This window comes from Chelmon rostratus, chromosome 8 (genome assembly GCF_017976325.1).
Source record: "Chelmon rostratus isolate fCheRos1 chromosome 8, fCheRos1.pri, whole genome shotgun sequence".
Classification (NCBI taxonomy): domain Eukaryota; kingdom Metazoa; phylum Chordata; class Actinopteri; order Chaetodontiformes; family Chaetodontidae; genus Chelmon; species Chelmon rostratus.
The window spans coordinates 22,255,873-22,275,321 of NC_055665.1; positions in this window are offsets into that span (position 1 = coordinate 22,255,873).

Below are 19,449 nucleotides of genomic sequence, written 5' to 3' on the forward strand. Positions count from 1 at the left end.
CCTGCTTTCTTTCATGTCTCTCGGCGTTCTTGTCTTTCTTTTGTCGTTACGTCTCGTCTCTTTCTCCACCCACCCTCCGTCATAGGCTCCTCACACCCAGTCACTGACAAACACTCCACTACCCTCCATCATAAGCTCCTCCCACCCAGTCACATACAAAGACTCCAACACCCTCCATCATAGGCTCCACCCACCCAGTCACTTACAAAGACTCCACACACACTCTATTGAAGACTCCACCCACCCTCTGTCATCGGCTCCTCCCATCCAGTCACTTACAAAGACTCCACTACCCTCCATCATAGGCTCCACCCATCCAGTCACTTACAAAGAGTCCACACACACTCTATTGAAGACTCCACCAACCCTCCGTCATAGGCTCCTCCCACCCAGTCACTTACAAAGACTCCACCACCCTCCTTCATAGGCTCCACCCAGTAGTCCTGGTTGAGCGGAGCCACAAACTGATCCTGAACCAGCAGCATGTTGTTGTTGTTTAAAGATAAGCGATGGTCACAGATCTGAGATCAGACAACAAGACTTGACAAAGACTCCGCCCGCACACTCACTGTCATAGACTGCACCCATCCAGTCACTGACAAAGACTTCACCACCCTCCATCATAGGCTCCACCCACCCTCCATCATAGGCTCCTCCCACCCAGTCACTTACAAAGCCTCCAACACCCTCCATCATAGGCTCCACCCACCCAGTCACTGACAAAGACTCCACACACACTCTATTGAAGACTCCACCCACCCTCCGTCATAGGCTCTTCCCACCCAGTCACGTACAAGGATTCCAACACCCTCCATCATAGGCTCCTCCCACCCAGTCACTTACAAAGACTCCAACACCCTCCATCATAGGCTCCACCCACCCAGTCATTAACAAAGGCTCCACTACCCTCCATCATAAGCTCCTCCCACCCAGTCACTTACAAAGGCTCCACCACCCTCCATCATAGGCTCCACCCACATTGTTTTCTTCTATTCGTGTATTTTACATGTTTCCTTCTGTATCTTGTTTCATTGTTAAACAGTTTTCAGAGTGAAAGATGAAGAAAGAATAAGGGAGCTTATTTTAACTGTGCATGTTTGACGTCTTACGCTCTTCCTTTCTTCTCTTTCTGTCCTTTCTTTCTTAATTTCATTCTTTCTTTTTTCTTTCTTCTGTTTTTCTTTTTTCTTTCTTCTTTCTTTTTGTCTTTCTTTAATTCACTCTTTCTTTCTTTCTCTTTTTCTTGCCGTTTTTGTTCCTCCTCCTGTCTGTCTGTCTGTCCTTCCATCTGTCTTTACTTCTCTCTCGACTTCTTGTCTCTCTTTTGTTCTCTGCGTGTTTGTCCATCCTGCTTTCTTTCATGTCTCTCGGCGTTCTTGTCTTTCATTTGTCTTTACGTCTCGTCTCTTTCTAGTCTTTCATGATGAAGGTTGTTTTAGCTCAACAGGGATGAGTCCTGTTTTTCTTTCCTTCATTATTTTACACTCGAAATAACAGATCCCAGATCAGAAAGAGATCTGAGGAACTTAGTCCTGGTTGAGCGGAGCCACAAACTGATCCTGAACCAGCAGCATGTTGTTGTTGTTTAAAGATAAGCGATGGTCACAGATCTGAGATCAGACAACAATACTTGGCAAAGACTCTGCCCCCACACTCACTATCATAGGCTCCACCCACGCAGTCACTTACAAAGACTCCACACACACTCTATTGAAGACTCCACCCACCCTCCGTCATAGGCTCCTCCCACCCAGTCACTTACAAAGACTCCACCACCCTCCATCATAGGCTCCACCCATGCAGTCACTTACAAAGACTCCAACACCCTCCATCATAAGCTCCTCCCACCCAGTCACTTACAAAGACTCCAACACCCTCCATCATAGGCTCCTCCCAACCAGTCACTTACAAAGACTCCAACACCCTCCATCATAGGCGGACTCCGCCCGCACACTCACTGTCCACTACCCTCCATCATAAGCTCCACCCACCCAATCAATTACAAAGACTCCACCACCCTCCATCATAGGCTCCACCCACCCAGTCACTGACAAAGACTCCAACACCCTCCATCATAGGCTCCACCCACCCAGTCACTTACAAAGAATCCACACACACTCTATTGAAGACTCCACCCACCCTCCGTCATAGGCTCCTCCCACCCAGTCACTTACAAAGACTCCACCACCTTCCATCATAGCCTCCACCCATGCAGTCACTTACAAAGACTCCAACACCCTCCATCATAGGCTCCTCCCACCCAGTCACTTACAAAGACTCCAACACCCTCCATCATAGGCTCCACCCACCCAGTCACTTACAAAGACTCCACACACACTCTATTGAAGACTCCACCCACCCTCCGTCATAGGCTCCTCCCACCCAGTCACTTACAAAGACTCCACCACCCTCCATCATAGGCTCCACCCATGCAGTCACTTACAAAGACTCCACTACCCTCCATCATAAGCTCCTCCCACCCAGTCACTTACAAAGACTCCAACACCCTCCATCATAGGCTCCACCCATCTAGTCACTTACAAAGACTCCACTGCCCTCCCACATAAGCTCCACCCACCCAATCACTTACAAAGACACCACCACCCTCCATCATAGGCTCCACCCACCCAGTCACTGACAAGGACTCCACCCACATTGTTTTCTTCTATTCGTGTATTTTACATGTTTTCTTCTGTATCTTGTTTCATTGTTGAACAGTTTTCAGAGTGAAAGATGAAGGAAGAATAAGGGAGCTTGTTTTAACTGTGCATGTTTGATGTCTTACGCTCTTCCTTTCTTCTCTTTCTGTCCTTTCTTTCTTTCTTTCTTTCTTCTTTCCTTTCTTTCTTTCTCTCTTTCTTTTGGTTTTTGTTCCTCCTCCTGTCTGTCTGTCTGTCCTTCTGTCTGTCTGTCCTTCTGTCTGTCTTTACTTTCTCTCTCGACTTCTTGTCTCTCTTTTGTTCTCTGCGTGTTTGTCCATCCTGCTTTCTTTCATGTCTCTCGGCGTTCTTCTCACTTACAAAGACTCCAACACCCTCACTGTCATAGACTGCACCCATCCAGTCACTTACAAAGACTCCAACACCCTCCATCATAGGCTCCTCCCACCCAGTCACCTACAAAGCCTCCAACACCCTCCATCATAAGCTCCTCCCACCCAGTCACTTACAAAGACTCCAACACCCTCCATCATAGGCTCCTCCCAACCAGTCACTTACAAAGACTCCAACACCCTCCATCATAGGCTCCACCCACCCAGTCATTTACAAAGGCTCCACTACCCTCCATCATAAGCTCCTCCCACCCAGTCACTTACAAAGACTCCACCACCCTCCATCATAGGCTCCACCGTTAAACAGTTTTCAGAGTGAAAGATGAAGAAAGAATAAGGGAGCTTATTTTAACTGTGCATGTTTGACGTCTTACGCTCTTCCTTTCTTCTCGTTCTGTCCTTTCTTTCTTAATTTCATTCTTTCTTTTTTCTTTCTTCTGTTTTTCTTTTTTCTTTCTTCTTTCTTTCTGTCTTTATTTCACTCTTTCTTTCTTTCTCTTTTTCTTGCCGTTTTTGTTCCTCCTCCTGTCTGTCTGTCCTTCTGTCTGTCTGTCCTTCTGTCTGTCCTTCTGTCTGTCTTTACTTTCTCTCTCGACTTCTTGTCTCTCTTTTGTTCTCTGCGTGTTTGTCCATCCTGCTTTCTTTCATGTCTCTCGGCGTTCTTGTCTTTCATTTTACTTTACGTCTCGTCTCTTTCTAGTCTTTCATGATGAAGGTTGTTTTAGCTCAACAGGGATGAGTCCTGTTTTTCTTTCCCTCATTATTTTACACTCGAAATAACAGATCCCAGATCAGAAAGAGATCTGAGGAACTTAATCCTGGTTGAGCGGAGCCACAAACTGATCCTGAACCAGCAGCATGTTGTTGTTGTTTAAAGATAAGCGATGGTCACAGATCTGAGATCAGACAACAAGACTTGACAAAGACTCTGCCCCCACACTCACTATCATAGGCTCCACCCACGCAGTCACTTACAAAGACTCCACAAACACTCTATTGAAGACTCCACCCACCCTCCGTCATAGGCTCCTCCCACCCAGTCACTTACAAAGACTCCACACACACTCTATTGAAGACTCCACCCACCCTCCGTCATAGGCTCCTCCCACCCAGTCACTTACAAAGACTCCACCACCCTCCATCATAGGCTCCACCAACCCTCGATCATAGGCTCCTCCCACCCAGTCACTAAAAAAAAGACTCCACCACCCTCCATCATAGGCTCCACCAACCCTCCATCATAGGCTCCACCCACCCAGTCACTTACAAAGACTCCACACACACTCTATTGAAGACTCCACCCACCCTCCGTCATAGGCTCCTCCCACCCAGTGTCTTACAAAGACTCCACCACCCTCCATCATAGGCTCCACCAATGCAGTCAAATACAAAGACTACACAACCCTCTATCATAGGCTCCACCCACCCAGTCACTTTCATAGACTCCAACACCCTCCATCATAGGCTCCTCCCACCCAGTCACTTACAAAGACTCCAACACCCTCCATCATAGGCTCCTCCCAACCAGTCACTTACAAAGACTCCACCACCCTCTATCATAGGCTCCACCCACCCAGTCACTTTCATAGACTCCAACACCCTCCATCATAGGCTCCTCCCACCCAGTCACTTACAAAGACTCCACAACCCTCCATCATAAGCTCCTCCCACCCAGTCACTTACAAAGACTCCACTACCCTCCATCATAAGCTCCTCCCACCCAGTCACTTACAAAGACTCCACCACCCTCCATCATAGGCTCCACCCATGCAGTCACTTAAAAAGACTCCACCACCCTCCATCATAAGCTCCTCCCACCCAGTCACTTACAAAGACTCCAACACCCTCCATGATAGGCTCCACCCACCCAGTCACTTACAAAGACTCCACACGCACTCTATTGAAGACTCCACACACCCTCCATCATAGGCTCCACCCATGCAGTCACTTGCAAAGACTCCAACACCCTCCATCATAGGCTCCACCCACCCAGTTACTGACAAGGACTCCACCCACATTGTTTTCTTCTATTCGTGTATTTTACATGTTTCCTTCTGTATCTTGTTTCATTGTGAAACAGTTTTCAGAGTGAAAGATGAAGAAAGAATAAGGGAGCTTATTTTAACTGTGCATGTTTCACGTCTTACGCTCTTCCTTTCTTCTCTTTCTGTCCTTTATTTCATTCTTTCTTTATTTATTTCTTCTGTTTCTTTTTTCTTTCTTCTTTCTTTCTGTCTTTCTTTATTTCAGTCTTTCTTTCTTTCACTTTTTCTTGCCGTTTTTGTTCCTCCTCCTCTGCCCCCACACTCACTTTCATAAGCTCCACCCACGGAGTCACTTACAAAGACTCCACACACACTCTATTGAAGACTCCACCCACCCTCCGTCATAGGCTCCTCCCACCCAGTCACATACAAAGACTCCACCACCCTCCATCATAGCCTCCACCCATGCAGTCATTTACAAAGACTCCACTACCCTCCATCATAGGCTCCTCCAACCCAGTCACTTACAAAGACTCCACCACCCTCCATCATAGCCTCCACCCATGCAGTCATTTACAAAGACTCCACTACCCTCCATCATAGGCTCCTCCAACCCAGTCACTGACAAAGACTCCAACACCCTCCATCATAGGCTCCTCCAACCCAGTCACTTACAAAGACTCCAACACCCTCCATCATAGGCTCCACCCATCCAGTCACTTGCAAAGACTCCACTACCCTCCATCATAGGCTCCTCCCACCCAGTCACTTACAAAGACTCCAACACCCTCCATCATAGGCTCCACCCACCCAGTCACTTACAAAGACTCTCCATCATAGGCTCCTCCCACCCAGTCACTTACAAAGACTCCAACACCCTCCATCATAGGCTCCACCCACCCAGTCACTTACAAAGACTCCACACACACTCTATTGAAGACTCCACCCACCCTCCGTCATAGGCTCCTCCCACCCAGTCACTTACAAAGACTCCACCACCCTCCATCATAGGCTCCACCCATGCAGTCACTTACAAAGACACCACCACCCTCCATCATAGGCTCCACCCACCCAGTCACTGACAAGGACTCCACCCACATTGTTTTCTTCTATTCGTGTATTTTACATGTTTCCTTCTGTATCTTGTTTCATTGTTAAACAGTTTTCAGAGCGAAAGATGAAGGAAGAATAAGGGAGCTTGTTTTAACTGTGCATGTTTGATGTCTTACGCTCTTCCTTTCTTCTCTTTCTGTCCTTTCTTTCTTTCTTTCTTCTTTCCTTTCTTTCTTTCTCTCTTTCTTTTGGTTTTTGTTCCTCCTCCTGTCTGTCTGTCTGTCCCTCTGTCTGTCTGTCCTTCTGTCTGTCTTTACTTTCTCTCTCGACTTCTTGTCTCTCTTTTGTTCTCTGCGTGTTTGTCCATCCTGCTTTCTTTCATGTCTCTCGGCGTTCTTCTCACTTACAAAGACTCCAACACCCTCACTGTCATAGACTGCACCCATCCAGTCACTGACAAAGACTCCACCACCCTCCATCATAGGCTCCTCCCACCCAGGCACTTAAAAAGACTCCACTCCCCTCCATCATAGGCTCCTCCCACCCAGTCACTTACAAAGACTCCAACACCCTCCATCATAGGCTCCTCCCACCCAGTTACTTACAAAGACTCCAACACCCTCCATCATAGGCTCCACCCATGCAGTCACTTACAAAGACTCCAACACCCTCCATCATAGGCTCCACCCACCCAGTTACTGACAAGGACTCCACCCACATTGTTTTCTTCTATTTGTGTATTTTACATGTTTCCTTCTGTATCTTATTTCATTGTGAAACAGTTTTCAGAGTGAAAGATGAAGAAAGAATAAGGGAGCTTTTTTTAACTGTGCATGTTTGACGTCTTACGCTCTTCCTTTCTTCTCTTTCTGTCCTTTCTTTATTTCATTCTTTCTTTATTTCTTTCTTCTGTTTCTTTCTTTTTTCTTTCTTCTTTCTTTCTGTCTTTCTTTATTTCAGTCTTTCTTTCTTTCTCTTTTTCTTGCCGTTTTTGTTCCTCCTCCTCTGCCCCCACACTCACTATCATTGGCTCCACCCACGGAGTCACTTACAAAGACTCCACACACACTCTATTGAAGACTCCACCCACCCTCCGTCATAGGCCCCTCCCACCCAGTCACTTACAAAGACTCCACCACCCTCCATCATAGCCTCCACCCATGCAGTCATTTACAAAGACTCCACTACCCTCCATCATAGGCTCCTCCAACCCAGTCACTTACAAAGACTCCAACACCCTCCATCATAAGCTCCTCCCACCCAGTCACTTACAAAGACTCCAACACCCTCCATCATAGGCTCCTCCCAACCAGTCACTTACAAAGACTCCAACACCCTCCATCATAGGCTCCACCCACCCAGTCACTGACAAAGACTCCACACACACTCTATTGAAGACTCCACCCACCCTCCGTCATAGGCTCTTCCCACCCAGTCACTTACAAAGACTCCAACACCCTCCATCATAGGCTCCACCCACCCAGTCATTAACAAAGGCTCCACTACCCTCCATCATAAGCTCCTCCCACCCAGTCACTTACAAAGGCTCCACCACCCTCCATCATAGGCTCCACCCACATTGTTTTCTTCTATTCGTGTATTTTACATGTTTTCTTCTGTATCTTGTTTCAATGTTAAACAGTTTTCAGAGTGAAAGATGAAGAAAGAATAAGGGAGCTTATTTTAACTGTGCATGTTTGACGTCTTACGCTCTTCCTTTCTTCTCTTTCTGTCCTTTCTTTCTTAATTTCATTCTTTCTTTTTTTCTTTCTTCTGTTTTTCTTTTTTCTTTCTTCTTTCTTTCTGTCTTTCTTTAATTCACTCTTTCTTTCTTTCTCTTTTTCTTGCCGTTTTTGTTCCTCCTCCTGTCTGTCTGTCTGTCCTTCCATCTGTCTTTACTTTCTCTCTCGACTTCTTGTCTCTCTTTTGTTCTCTGCGTGTTTGTCCATCCTGCTTTCTTTCATGTCTCTCGGCGTTCTTGTCTTTCATTTGTCTTTACGTCTCGTCTCTTTCTAGTCTTTCATGATGAAGGTTGTTTTAGCTCAACAGGGATGAGTCCTGTTTTTCTTTCCTTCATTATTTTACACTCGAAATAACAGATCCCAGATCAGAAAGAGATCTGAGGAACTTAGTCCTGGTTGAGCGGAGCCACAAACTGATCCTGAACCAGCAGCATGTTGTTGTTGTTTAAAGATAAGCGATGGTCACAGATCTGAGATCAGACAACAATACTTGGCAAAGACTCTGCCCCCACACTCACTATCATAGGCTCCACCCACGCAGTCACTTACAAAGACTCCACACACACTCTATTGAAGACTCCACCCACCCTCCGTCATAGGCTCCTCCCACCCAGTCACTTACAAAGACTCCACCACCCTCCATCATAGGCTCCACCCATGCAGTCACTTACAAAGACTCCAACACCCTCCATCATAAGCTCCTCCCACCCAGTTACTTACAAAGACTCCAACACCCTCCATCATAGGCTCCTCCCAACCAGTCACTTACAAAGACTCCAACACCCTCCATCATAGGCGGACTCCGCCCGCACACTCACTGTCCACTACCCTCCATCATAAGCTCCACCCACCCAATCAATTACAAAGACTCCACCACCCTCCATCATAGGCTCCACCCACCCAGTCACTGACAAAGACTCCAACACCCTCCATCATAGGCTCCACCCACCCAGTCACTTACAAAGACTCCACACACACTCTATTGAAGACTCCACCCACCCTCCGTCATAGGCTCCTCCCACCCAGTCACTTACAAAGACTCCACCACCTTCCATCATAGCCTCCACCCATGCAGTCATTTACAAAGACTCCACTACCCTCCATCATAGGCTCCTCCAACCCAGTCACTTACAAAGACTCCAACACCCTCCATCATAGGCTCCACCCATCCAGTCACTTGCAAAGACTCCACTACCCTCCATCATAGGCTCCTCCCACCCAGTCACTTACAAAGACTCCAACTCCCTCCATCACAGGCTCCACCCACCCAGTCACTTGCAAAGACTCCACTACCCTCCATCATAGGCTCCTCCCACCCAGTCACTTACAAAGACTCCAACACCCTCCATCATAGGCTCCACCCACCCAGTCACTTACAAAGACTCCACACACACTCTATTGAAGACTCCACCCACCCTCCGTCATAGGCTCCTCCCACCCAGTCACTTACAAAGACTCCACCACCCTCCATCATAGGCTCCACCCATGCAGTCACTTACAAAGACTCCACTACCCTCCATCATAAGCTCCTCCCACCCAGTCACTTACAAAGACTCCAACACCCTCCATCATAGGCTCCACCCATCTAGTCACTTACAAAGACTCCACTGCCCTCCAACATAAGCTCCACCCACCCAATCACTTACAAAGACACCACCACCCTCCATCATAGGCTCCACCCACCCAGTCACTGACAAGGACTCCACCCACATTGTTTTCTTCTATTCGTGTATTTTACATGTTTCCTTCTGTATCTTGTTTCATTGTTAAACAGTTTTCAGAGTGAAAGATGAAGGAAGAATAAGGGAGCTTGTTTTAACTGTGCATGTTTGATGTCTTACGCTCTTCCTTTCTTCTCTTTCTGTCCTTTCTTTCTTTCTTTCTTTCTTCTTTCCTTTCTTTATTTCTCTCTTTCTTTTGGTTTTTGTTCCTCCTCCTGTCTGTCTGTCTGTCCTTCTGTCTGTCTGTCCTTCTGTCTGTCTTTACTTTCTCTCTCGACTTCTTGTCTCTCTTTTGTTCTCTGCGTGTTTGTCCATCCTGCTTTCTTTCATGTCTCTCGGCGTTCTTCTCACTTACAAAGACTCCAACACCCTCACTGTCATAGACTGCACCCATCCAGTCACTTACAAAGACTCCAACACCCTCCATCATAGGCTCCTCCCACCCAGTCACTTACAAAGCCTCCAACACCCTCCATCATAAGCTCCTCCCACCCAGTCACTTACAAAGACTCCAACACCCTCCATCATAGGCTCCTCCCAACCAGTCACTTACAAAGACTCCAACACCCTCCATCATAGGCTCCACCCACCCAGTCATTTACAAAGGCTCCACTACCCTCCATCATAAGCTCCTCCCACCCAGTCACTTACAAAGACTCCACCACCCTCCATCATAGGCTCCACCCACATTGTTTTCTTCTATTCGTGTATTTTACATGTTTCCTTCTGTATCTTGTTTCATTGTTAAACAGTTTTCAGAGTGAAAGATGAAGAAAGAATAAGGGAGCTTATTTTAACTGTGCATGTTTGACGTCTTACGCTCTTCCTTTCTTCTCGTTCTGTCCTTTCTTTCTTAATTTCATTCTTTCTTTTTTTCTTTCTTCTGTTTTTCTTTTTTCTCTTCTTTCTTTCTGTCTTTCTTTATTTCACTCTTTCTTTCTTTCTCTTTTTCTTGCCGTTTTTGTTCCTCCTCCTTTCTGTCTGTCCTTCTGTCTGTCTTTACTTTCTCTCTCGACTTCTTGTCTCTCTTTTGTTCTCTGCGTGTTTGTCCATCCTGCTTTCTTTCATGTCTCTCGGCGTTCTTGTCTTTCATTTTACTTTACGTCTCGTCTCTTTCTAGTCTTTCATGATGAAGGTTGTTTTAGCTCAACAGGGATGAGTCCTGTTTTTCTTTCCCTCATTATTTTACACTCGAAATAACAGATCCCAGATCAGAAAGAGATCTGAGGAACTTAATCCTGGTTGAGCGGAGCCACAAACTGATCCTGAACCAGCAGCATGTTGTTGTTGTTTAAAGATAAGCGATGGTCACAGATCTGAGATCAGACAACAAGACTTGACAAAGACTCTGCCCCCACACTCACTATCATAGGCTCCACCCACGCAGTCACTTACAAAGACTCCACAAACACTCTATTGAAGACTCCACCCACCCTCCGTCATAGGCTCCTCCCACCCAGTCACTGACAAAGACTCCACACACACTCTATTGAAGACTCCACCCACCCTCCGTCATAGGCTCCTCCCACCCAGTCACTTACAAAGACTCCACCACCCTCCATCATAGGCTCCACCAACCCTCGATCATAGGCTCCTCCCACCCAGTCACTTAAAAAGACTCCACCACCCTCCATCATAGGCTCCACCAACCCTCCATCATAGGCTCCACCCACCCAGTCACTTACAAAGACTCCACACACACTCTATTGAAGACTCCACCCACCCTCCGTCATAGGCTCCTCCCACCCAGTGTCTTACAAAGACTCCACCACCCTCCATCATAGGCTCCACCAATGCAGTCAAATACAAAGACTACACTACCCTCCATCATAAGGTCCTCCCACCGTGTCACTTACAAAGACTCCACCACCCTCTATCATAGGCTCCACCCACCCAGTCACTTTCATAGACTCCAACACCCTCCATCATAGGCTCCTCCCACCCAGTCACTTACAAAGACTCCACAACCCTCCATCATAAGCTCCTCCCACCCAGTCACTTACAAAGACTCCACTACCCTCCATCATAAGCTCCTCCCACCCAGTCACTTACAAAGACTCCACCACCCTCCATCATAGGCTCCACCCATGCAGTCACTTAAAAAGACTCCACCACCCTCCATCATAAGCTCCTCCCACCCAGTCACTTACAAAGACTCCAACACCCTCCATGATAGGCTCCACCCACCCAGTCACTTACAAAGACTCCACACGCACTCTATTGAAGACTCCACACACCCTCCATCATAGGCTCCACCCATGCAGTCACTTGCAAAGACTCCAACACCCTCCATCATAGGCTCCACCCACCCAGTTACTGACAAGGACTCCACCCACATTGTTTTCTTCTATTCGTGTATTTTACATGTTTCCTTCTGTATCTTGTTTCATTGTGAAACAGTTTTCAGAGTGAAAGATGAAGAAAGAATAAGGGAGCTTATTTTAACTGTGCATGTTTCACGTCTTACGCTCTTCCTTTCTTCTCTTTCTGTCCTTTCTTTATTTCATTCTTTCTTTATTTATTTCTTCTGTTTCTTTTTTCTTTCTTCTTTCTTTCTGTCTTTCTTTATTTCAGTCTTTCTTTCTTTCACTTTTTCTTGCCGTTTTTGTTCCTCCTCCTCTGCCCCCACACTCACTTTCATAGGCTCCACCCACGGAGTCACTTACAAAGACTCCACACACACTCTATTGAAGACTCCACCCACCCTCCGTCATAGGCTCCTCCCACCCAGTCACATACAAAGACTCCACCACCCTCCATCATAGCCTCCACCCATGCAGTCATTTACAAAGACTCCACTACCCTCCATCATAGGCTCCTCCAACCCAGTCACTTACAAAGACTCCACCACCCTCCATCATAGCCTCCACCCATGCAGTCATTTACAAAGACTCCACTACCCTCCATCATAGGCTCCTCCAACCCAGTCACTGACAAAGACTCCAACACCCTCCATCATAGGCTCCTCCAACCCAGTCACTTACAAAGACTCCAACACCCTCCATCATAGGCTCCACCCATCCAGTCACTTGCAAAGACTCCACTACCCTCCATCATAGGCTCCTCCCACCAAGTCACTTACAAAGACTCCAACACCCTCCATCATAGGCTCCACCCACCCAGTCACTTACAAAGACTCTCCATCATAGGCTCCTCCCACCCAGTCACTTACAAAGACTCCAACACCCTCCATCATAGGCTCCACCCACCCAGTCACTTACAAAGACTCCACACACACTCTATTGAAGACTCCACCACCCTCCATCATAGGCTCCACCCATGCAGTCACTTACAAAGACTCCACTACCCTCCATCATAAGCTCCTCCCACTCAGTCACTTACAAAGACTCCAACACCCTCCATCATAGGCTCCACCCATCTAGTCACTTACAAAGACTCCACTGCCCTCCAACATAAGCTCCACCCACCCAATCACTTACAAAGACACCACCACCCTCCATCATAGGCTCCACCCACCCAGTCACTGACAAGGACTCCACCCACATTGTTTTCTTCTATTCGTGTATTTTACATGTTTCCTTCTGTATCTTGTTTCATTGTTAAACAGTTTTCAGAGCGAAAGATGAAGGAAGAATAAGGGAGCTTGTTTTAACTGTGCATGTTTGATGTCTTACGCTCTTCCTTTCTTCTCTTTCTGTCCTTTCTTTCTTTCTTTCTTTCTTTCTTCTTTCCTTTCTTTCTTTCTCTCTTTCTTTTGGTTTTTGTTCCTCCTCCTGTCTGTCTGTCTGTCCTTCTGTCTGTCTGTCCTTCTGTCTGTCTTTACTTTCTCTCTCGACTTCTTGTCTCTCTTTTGTTCTCTGCGTGTTTGTCCATCCTGCTTTCTTTCATGTCTCTCGGCGTTCTTCTCACTTACAAAGACTCCAACACCCTCACTGTCATAGACTGCACCCATCCAGTCACTGACAAAGACTCCACCACCCTCCATCATAGGCTCCTCCCACCCAGGCACTTAAAAAGACTCCACTACCCTCCATCATAGGCTCCTCCCACCCAGTTACTTACAAAGACTCCAACACCCTCCATCATAGGCTCCACCCATGCAGTCACTTACAAAGACTCCAACACCCTCCATCATAGGCTCCACCCACCCAGTTACTGACAAGGACTCCACCCACATTGTTTTCTTCTATTTGTGTATTTTACATGTTTCCTTCTGTATCTTATTTCATTGTGAAACAGTTTTCAGAGTGAAAGATGAAGAAAGAATAAGGGAGCTTTTTTTAACTGTGCATGTTTGACGTCTTACGCTCTTCCTTTCTTCTCTTTCTGTCCTTTCTTTATTTCATTCTTTCTTTATTTCTTTCTTCTGTTTCTTTCTTTTTTCTTTCTTCTTTCTTTCTGTCTTTCTTTATTTCAGTCGTTCTTTCTTTCTCTTTTTCTTGCCGTTTTTGTTCCTCCTCCTCTGCCCCCACACTCACTATCATTGGCTCCACCCACGGAGTCACTTACAAAGACTCCACACACACTCTATTGAAGACTCCACCCACCCTCCGTCATAGGCCCCTCCCACCCAGTCACTTACAAAGACTCCACCACCCTCCATCATAGCCTCCACCCATGCAGTCATTTACAAAGACTCCACTACCCTCCATCATAGGCTCCTCCAACCCAGTCACTTACAAAGACTCCAACACCCTCCATCATAAGCTCCTCCCACCCAGTCACTTACAAAGACTCCAACACCCTCCATCATAGGCTCCTCCCAACCAGTCACTTACAAAGACTCCAACACCCTCCATCATAGGCTCCACCCACCCAGTCACTTACAAAGAGTCCACACACACTCTATTGAAGACTCCACCAACCCTCCGTCATAGGCTCCTCCCACCCAGTCACTTACAAAGACTCCACCACCCTCCTTCATAGGCTCCACCCAGTAGTCCTGGTTGAGCGGAGCCACAAACTGATCCTGAACCAGCAGCATGTTGTTGTTGTTTAAAGATAAGCGATGGTCACAGATCTGAGATCAGACAACAAGACTTGACAAAGACTCCGCCCGCACACTCACTGTCATAGACTGCACCCATCCAGTCACTGACAAAGACTCCACCACCCTCCATCATAGGCTCCACCCACCCTCCATCATAGGCTCCTCCCACCCAGTCACTTACAAAGCCTCCAACACCCTCCATCATAGGCTCCACCCACCCAGTCACTGACAAAGACTCCACACACACTCTATTGAAGACTCCACCCACCCTCCGTCATAGGCTCTTCCCACCCAGTCACGTACAAGGATTCCAACACCCTCCATCATAGGCTCCTCCCACCCAGTCACTTACAAAGACTCCAACACCCTCCATCATAGGCTCCACCCACCCAGTCATTAACAAAGGCTCCACTACCCTCCATCATAAGCTCCTCCCACCCAGTCACTTACAAAGGCTCCACCACCCTCCATCATAGGCTCCACCCACATTGTTTTCTTCTATTCGTGTATTTTACATGTTTCCTTCTGTATCTTGTTTCATTGTTAAACAGTTTTCAGAGTGAAAGATGAAGAAAGAATAAGGGAGCTTATTTTAACTGTGCATGTTTGACGTCTTACGCTCTTCCTTTCTTCTCTTTCTGTCCTTTCTTTCTTAATTTCATTCTTTCTTTTTTTCTTTCTTCTGTTTTTCTTTTTTCTTTCTTCTTTCTTTTTGTCTTTCTTTAATTCACTCTTTCTTTCTTTCTCTTTTTCTTGCCGTTTTTTTTCCTCCTCCTGTCTGTCTGTCTGTCCTTCCATCTGTCTTTACTTCTCTCTCGACTTCTTGTCTCTCTTTTGTTCTCTGCGTGTTTGTCCATCCTGCTTTCTTTCATGTCTCTCGGCGTTCTTGTCTTTCATTTGTCTTTACGTCTCGTCTCTTTCTAGTCTTTCATGATGAAGGTTGTTTTAGCTCAACAGGGATGAGTCCTGTTTTTCTTTCCTTCATTATTTTACACTCGAAATAACAGATCCCAGATCAGAAAGAGATCTGAGGAACTTAGTCCTGGTTGAGCGGAGCCACAAACTGATCCTGAACCAGCAGCATGTTGTTGTTGTTTAAAGATAAGCGATGGTCACAGATCTGAGATCAGACAACAATACTTGGCAAAGACTCTGCCCCCACACTCACTATCATAGGCTCCACCCACGCAGTCACTTACAAAGACTCCACACACACTCTATTGAAGACTCCACCCACCCTCCGTCATAGGCTCCTCCCACCCAGTCACTTACAAAGACACCACCACCCTCCATCATAGGCTCCACCCATGCAGTCACTTACAAAGACTCCAACACCCTCCATCATAAGCTCCTCCCACCCAGTTACTTACAAAGACTCCAACACCCTCCATCATAGGCTCCTCCCAACCAGTCACTTACAAAGACTCCAACACCCTCCATCATAGGCGGACTCCGCCCGCACACTCACTGTCCACTACCCTCCATCATAAGCTCCACCCACCCAATCAATTACAAAGACTCCACCACCCTCCATCATAGGCTCCACCCACCCAGTCACTGACAAAGACTCCAACACCCTCCATCATAGGCTCCACCCACCCAGTCACTTACAAAGACTCCACACACACTCTATTGAAGACTCCACCCACCCTCCGTCATAGGCTCCTCCCACCCAGTCACTTACAAAGACTCCACCACCTTCCATCATAGCCTCCACCCATGCAGTCACTTACAAAGACTCCAACACCCTCCATCATAGGCTCCTCCCACCCAGTCACTTACAAAGACTCCAACACCCTCCATCATAGGCTCCACCCACCCAGTCACTTACAAAGACTCCACACACACTCTATTGAAGACTCCACCCACCCTCCGTCATAGGCTCCTCCCACCCAGTCACTTACAAAGACTCCACCACCCTCCATCATAGGCTCCACCCATGCAGTCACTTACAAAGACTCCACTACCCTCCATCATAAGCTCCTCCCACCCAGTCACTTACAAAGACTCCAACACCCTCCATCATAGGCTCCACCCATCTAGTCACTTACAAAGACTCCACTGCCCTCCCACATAAGCTCCACCTACCCAATCACTTACAAAGACACCACCACCCTCCATCATAGGCTCCACCCACCCAGTCACTGACAAGGACTCCACCCACATTGTTTTCTTCTATTCGTGTATTTTACATGTTTCCTTCTGTATCTTGTTTCATTGTTAAACAGTTTTCAGAGTGAAAGATGAAGGAAGAATAAGGGAGCTTGTTTTAACTGTGCATGTTTGATGTCTTACGCTCTTCCTTTCTTCTCTTTCTGTCCTTTCTTTCTTTCTTCTTTCCTTTCTTTCTTTCTCTCTTTCTTTTGGTTTTTGTTCCTCCTCCTGTCTGTCTGTCTGTCCTTCTGTCTGTCTGTCCTTCTGTCTGTCTTTACTTTCTCTCTCGACTTCTTGTCTCTCTTTTGTTCTCTGCGTGTTTGTCCATCCTGCTTTCTTTCATGTCTCTCGGCGTTCTTCTCACTTACAAAGACTCCAACACCCTCACTGTCATAGACTGCACCCATCCAGTCACTTACAAAGACTCCAACACCCTCCATCATAGGCTCCTCCCACCCAGTCACCTACAAAGCCTCCAACACCCTCCATCATAAGCTCCTCCCACCCAGTCACTTACAAAGACTCCAACACCCTCCATCATAGGCTCCTCCCAACCAGTCACTTACAAAGACTCCAACACCCTCCATCATAGGCTCCACCCACCCAGTCATTTACAAAGGCTCCACTACCCTCCATCATAAGCTCCTCCCACCCAGTCACTTACAAAGACTCCACCACCCTCCATCATAGGCTCCACCCACATTGTTTTCTTCTATTCGTGTATTTTACATGTTTCCTTCTGTATCTTGTTTCATTGTTAAACAGTTTTCAGAGTGAAAGATGAAGAAAGAATAAGGGAGCTTATTTTAACTGTGCATGTTTGACGTCTTACGCTCTTCCTTTCTTCTCGTTCTGTCCTTTCTTTCTTAATTTCATTCTTTCTTTTTTTCTTTCTTCTGTTTTTCTTTTTTCTTTCTTCTTTCTTTCTGTCTTTATTTCACTCTTTCTTTCTTTCTCTTTTTCTTGCCGTTTTTGTTCCTCCTCCTGTCTGTCTGTCCTTCTGTCTGTCTGTCCTTCTGTCTGTCTTTACTTTCTCTCTCGACTTCTTGTCTCTCTTTTGTTCTCTGCGTGTTTGTCCATCCTGCTTTCTTTCATGTCTCTCGGCGTTCTTGTCTTTCATTTTACTTTACGTCTCGTCTCTTTCTAGTCTTTCATGATGAAGGTTGTTTTAGCTCAACAGGGATGAGTCCTGTTTTTCTTTCCCTCATTATTTTACACTCGAAATAACAGATCCCAGATCAGAAAGAGATCTGAGGAACTTAATCCTGGTTGAGCGGAGCCACAAACTGATCCTGAACCAGCAGCATGTTGTTGTTGTTTAAAGATAAGCGATGGTCACAGATCTGAGATCAGACAACAAGACTTGACAAAGACTCTGCCCCCACACTCACTATCATAGGCTCCACCCACGCAGTCACTTACAAAGACTCCACAAACACTCTATTGAAGACTCCACCCACCCTCTGTCATAGGCCCCTCCCACCCAGTCACTTACAAAGACTCCACCACCCTCCATCATAGCCTCCACCCATGCAGTCATTTACAAAGACTCCACTACCCTCCATCATAGGCTCCTCCAACCCAGTCACTTACAAAGACTCCAACACCCTCCATCATAAGCTCCTCCCACCCAGTCACTTACAAAGACTCCAACACCCTCCATCATAGGCTCCTCCCAACCAGTCACTTACAAAGACTCCAACACCCTCCATCATAGGCTCCACCCACCCAGTCACTTACAAAGAGTCCACACACACTCTATTGAAGACTCCACCAACCCTCCGTCATAGGCTCCTCCCACCCAGTCACTTACAAAGACTCCACCACCCTCCTTCATAGGCTCCACCCAGTAGTCCTGGTTGAGCGGAGCCACAAACTGATCCTGAACCAGCAGCATGTTGTTGTTGTTTAAAGATAAGCGATGGTCACAGATCTGAGATCAGACAACAAGACTTGACAAAGACTCCGCCCGCACACTCACTGTCATAGACTGCACCCATCCTGTCACTGACAAAGACTCCACCACCCTCCATCATAGGCTCCACCCACCCTCCATCATAGGCTCCTCCCACCCAGTCACTTACAAAGCCTCCAACACCCTCCATCATAGGCTCCACCCACCCAGTCACTGACAAAGACTCCACACACACTCTATTGAAGACTCCACCCACCCTCCGTCATAGGCTCTTCCCACCCAGTCACGTACAAGGATTCCAACACCCTCCATCATAGGCTCCTCCCACCCAGTCACTTACAAAGACTCCAACACCCTCCATCATAGGCTCCACCCACCCAGTCATTAACAAAGGCTCCACTACCCTCCATCATAAGCTCCTCCCACCCAGTCACTTACAAAGGCTCCACCACCCTCCATCATAGGCTCCACCCACATTGTTTTCTTCTATTCGTGTATTTTACATGTTTCCTTCTGTATCTTGTTTCATTGTTAAACAGTTTTCAGAGTGAAAGATGAAGAAAGAATAAGGGAGCTTATTTTAACTGTGCATGTTTGACGTCTTACGCTCTTCCTTTCTTCTCTTTCTGTCCTTTCTTTCTTAATTTCATTCTTTCTTTTTTTCTTTCTTCTGTTTTTCTTTTTTCTTTCTTCTTTCTTTTTGTCTTTCTTTAATTCACTCTTTCTTTCTTTCTCTTTTTCTTGCCGTTTTTGTTCCTCCTCCTGTCTGTCTGTCTGTCCTTCTGTCTGTCTTTACTTCTCTCTCGACTTCTTGTCTCTCTTTTGTTCTCTGCGTGTTTGTCCATCCTGCTTTCTTTCATGTCTCTCGGCGTTCTT